At 42.8% G+C, this 4,665-nt stretch overlaps 1 pseudogene; it reads left to right on the top strand.

The window, feature by feature from the left end:
• The first annotated feature begins 2,000 nt into the window (after positions 1-2,000).
• LOC120859663 lies at positions 2,001-2,714 on the top strand (annotated as a pseudogene).
• The last annotated feature ends 1,951 nt before the right edge of the window (positions 2,715-4,665 follow it).

Here is a 4,665-nt window from a genome sequence, read left to right as displayed (position 1 = left end):
TTTAGAACACCCAAAAAAGATGTCCTCTTCATTATAAGGGACTGGAATGGAAAAGTAGGAAGTCAAGAAACACCTTGAGTAACAGGCAAATTTGGCCTTGGAATGCAGAATGAAGCAGGGCAAAGACTAATAGAGTTTTGCCAAGAAAATGCACTGGTCATAGCAAACACCCTCTTCCAACAACACAAGAGAAGACTCTACACATGGACGTCATCAGATGGTCAACACCAAAATGAGATTGATTATATCCTTTGCAGCCAAAGATGGAGAAGCTATATACAGTCAATAAAAATGAGACCAGGAGCTGACTGTGGCTCAGATCATGAACTCCTTATTACCAAATTCAGACTGAAATTGAAGAAAGCAGGGAAAATGACTAGAACATTCAGGTATGACCTAAATCAAATCCCTTATGATTTTACAGTGGAAATGAGAAATAGACTTAAGGGCCTAGATCTGATAGATAGAGTGCCTGATGATCTATGGAATGAAGTTCATGATATTGTACAGGAGACAGGGATCAAGACCATCCCCATGGAAAAGGAATGCAAAAAAGCAAAATGGCTGTCTCGGGAGACTTACAAATAGCTGGGAAAAGAAGGGAAGAGAAAAGCAAAAGAGAAAGGGAAAGATACAAGCATCTGAATGCAGAGTTCCAAAGAATAGCAAGAAGAGATTAAGAAAGCCTTCTTCAGATATCATTGCAAAGAAATAGAGGAAAACAACAGAATGGGAAAGACTAGAGATCTCTTCAAGAAAATTAGATACCACGGGAACACTTCATGCAAAGATGGGCTTGATAAAGGACAGAAATGGTATGGACCTAACTGAAGCAGAAAATATGAAGAAGAGGTGGGGGGAATAACTGTACAAAAAAGATCTTCACGACCTGGATAATCACGATAGTGTGATCACTAATCTAGAGCCAGACATCCTGGAATGTGTAGTCAAGTGGGCCTTAGAAGGCATCACTATGAACAAAACTAGTGGAGGTGATGGAATTCCAGTTGAGCTGTCTCAAATGAAAGATGATGCTGTGAAAGTGCTGCACTCCATATGCCAGCAAATTTGGAAAACTCAGCAGTGGCCACAGAACTGGAAAAGGTCCATTTTCATTCCAATCCCAAAGAAAGGCAATGCCAAAGAATGCTCAAACTACCGCACAATTGCACTCGTCTCACATGCTAGTAAGCTAATGCTCAAAATTCTCCAAGCCTCGCTTCAGCAATACATGAATCGTGAACTTCCTGATGTTCAAGCTGGTGTTAGAAAAGGCAGAGGAACCAGAGCTCAAATTGCCAACATCCTCTGGATCATGGAAAAAGCAAGAGAGTTCCAGGAAAACATCTATTTCTGCTTTATTGACTATGCCAAAGCCTTTGACTGTGTGGATCACAATCAACTGTGGAAAATTCTGAAAGAGATGGGAATAACAGACCACCTGACCTGCCTCTTAAGGAAATCTGTATGCACATCAGGAAGCTACACTTAGAACTGGACTTGGAACAACAGACTGGTTCCAAATAGGAAAAGGAGTGCGTCAAAACTGTATATTGTCACCCTGCTTATTTAACTTCTATGCAGAGTACATCATGAGAAACGCTGGACTTGAAGAAACACAAGCTGGAGTCAAGATTGCCAGGAGAAATATCAATAACCTCAGATATGCAGATGATACCACCCTTATGGCAGAAAGTGAAGAGGAACTAAAAAGCCTCTTGATGAAAGTGAAAGAGGAGTGAAAAAGTTGGCTTAAAGCTCAACATTCAGAAAACAAAGGTCATGGCATCCGGTCCCATCACTTCATGAGAAATAAATGGGGAAACAGTGGAAACAGTGTCAGACTGTATTCTTTGGGGCTCTAAAATCACTGCAGATGGTGACTGCATCCATGAAATTAAAAGACGCTTACTCCTTGGAAGAAACGTTATGACCAACCTAGATAACATATTTAGCTTTTTTGTCCGACATCTTAGCGAGGCGGCAGTGGTTGCAGCTGCTCTCCGGGCTTCGCTATGCCACCAAAAGAGGACAAGAAGAAAGAAGCCGGAAAATCGGCCAAGAAGGACAAAGATCCAGTGAACAAATCTGGGGGCAAGGCCAAAAAGAAGAAGTGGTCAAAGGCAAAGTTCGCGACAAGCTAAATAACTTGGTCTTGTTTGACAAAGCAACATATGACAAACTCTGTAAAGAAGTTCCCAACTATAAGCTTATAACTCCAGCTGTGGTCTCTGAGAGACTGAAGATTCGTGGTTCCCTGGCCAGAGCAGCCCTTCAGGAACTCCTTAGTAAAGGACTTATTAAACTGGTTTCAAAGCACAGAGCTCAAGTGATTTACACCAGAAACACCAAGGCAGGAGATGCCCCAGCTGCTGGTGAAGATGCATGAACAGGTCCCACCAGCTGTACATTTTGAAAAATAAAACTTTATTAAATAAAAAAAAAAATAGATAACATATTTAAAAGGAGAGACATTACTTTTCTGACTGAGGTCCGTCTATTCAAGGCTATGGTTTTTCCTGTGGTCATGTTTGGATGTGAGAGTTGGACTGTGAAGAAGGCTGAGTGCTGAAGAATTGATGCTTTTGAACTGTGGTGTTGGAGAAGACTCTTGAGAGTCCCTTGGACTGCAAGGAGATCCAACCAGTCCATTCTGAAGGAGATCATTCCTGGAATTTCTTTGGAAGGAATGATGCTTAAAGCTGAACTCCAGTACTTTGGCCACCTTATGCGAAGAGTTGACTCATTGGAAAAGACTCTGATGCTGGGAGAGATTGGGGGCAGGAGGAGAAGGGGACAACAGAGGATGAGATGGCTGGATGGTATCACTGCCTCGATTGACTTGAGTCTAAGTGAACTCCGGGAGTTGTTGATGGACAGGGAGGCCTGGCCTGCTGTGATTCATGGGGTTGCAAAGAGTCAGAGACGGCTGAGCGACTAACTGAACTGAACAACAACAAGGGCGTTTGCCATCTGCCTCTGGGGAGAATGAACCCTACGGTGCTGCAACTGACTTCAGTCCCCTCGTTGTAGTTCAGGGTGGATTGAGGCTCTCTGCTCCAGGGAATCTGGTGGAACAGGTCTTTAGAGAGTCAGATATTTTCAGGAACTTCTTTCATGATCCCAATCCTTGCATCTCTTCATATCTAGAAAAGCACTAAACCACTAAATGATGACTTCAGTTCCTCACGACTGACAGGAAAACTTTTGTAAAGTAAGTGCTTGATTGCACTGAACTCCCCCTTCACTAAAGTCACATAGTGACCTTCCCCCACTGGCTTTTTGGACCATTTCTCAGAGTTCTCTGAGATGCTGTCTCCTGGGCGGCTGTCCTCATTTTGCCCAAAACAAAACTTAATTCACATCTCTCAAATTGTGCATCTGTTTTAGCTGACAGTGTTCATTTCTCAAAGCAAAGAGTAACTAAGAAGATACAGCATTTCCTCATTAACTGTGATAGGCATATCCATCATTTTTCTTTCCACGACCCTTGTTCAAGACAAGAAATAAAAATAATGAATTTCACAGCATGGAAATCTCACAGAAGCACCAGAACCAGTGAACATCAGAGGTCACTGGTAAGAGTACATGGAAAAACGCATTATCACTGCCTGGCATTTTGGCAATATTAGGAAAACCATGATCTCAATCTACCATGAAAAATGGCAATCTACCATGAAAAATGTCAGCTTTCTGCAAGTTCCACCTCCTATATACCTCCCATGATCTGTAGCTTAATAGTCCATTTAATTAGTATATTTTCCTTATCGGTATAGAGGATTGTCTCTGCTACTTCTGAAAAATTCAGGAATGCTGAGTTCATTCTATTAACAAGGGCATTTTCTTACTCTTGTTCTAGAGAGTTGAATTACATCCACAGGTAAATTCATCATGGCATTTCCCCAACTTCCCTAAGATCCTAACACTGAACCACATCCCAAAGGGAATCTCAGATACCAGTGCCTCCCCGTATTGATCTCTCACAAAGGGAGTGTATTCAACATTGAAAGTCACTATTTCATGTTGAGAATTCATCATGCTCTATAGAAAGCCAGGATACAATGGAGAAAAGGCTCTGGAATATGAGGGAGATGAAACCTGTTAAATAGGTAGAATAAGGAAAAGGAGTCCAAAATGGCGGTGGCTAAAAGACAAGGAAGGGAAAAGCCCGTGAAAATAGAACAAAAGAAGGTCCGAGGACCAGAGTGAAGACTTCAGGTAGAAGAAACTGCACTCCTGGCTAAGCCAAATTTGCATGTGGAAGAAAACATAAGAAAGGAAGAGCCAGAGCACTTTATCTCTCTCTTCCTCCCCTGCATGCATGCGCTTTCTCTCTCTCCCTCTCTCTCTCCCCCTCTCCCATGCTCTCCTTCACTCTCTTCTCTGCACCCGGGATAGGAACAGAGAGAGAGAGTGCTTTGGCTCTTCCTTTATGTTTTTGCCTCCACCTGGGCCTGCCCTATGCAAATTGGGCTTAGCCAGGAGTGCTGTTTGTTCTCCCTGAAGTCTTCATTCTGGTCCTTGGATGTTCCTTTGACCTTCCTTGTTGTTTAGCCACCACCACTTTGGACTCCTTTTCCCTATTCTACCTACCTAACATTACCCCCTCAAGAGATGAGAGGCCCAATTCTTTGGGAATAGGGGCGTCGAGGTCTTTCTGGCTAC

This window comes from Oryx dammah, unplaced genomic scaffold (genome assembly GCF_014754425.2).
Source record: "Oryx dammah isolate SB20612 unplaced genomic scaffold, SCBI_Odam_1.1 HiC_scaffold_2200, whole genome shotgun sequence".
Taxonomy (NCBI): domain Eukaryota; kingdom Metazoa; phylum Chordata; class Mammalia; order Artiodactyla; family Bovidae; genus Oryx; species Oryx dammah.
This window is presented reverse-complemented; position numbering and strand designations above follow the sequence as displayed.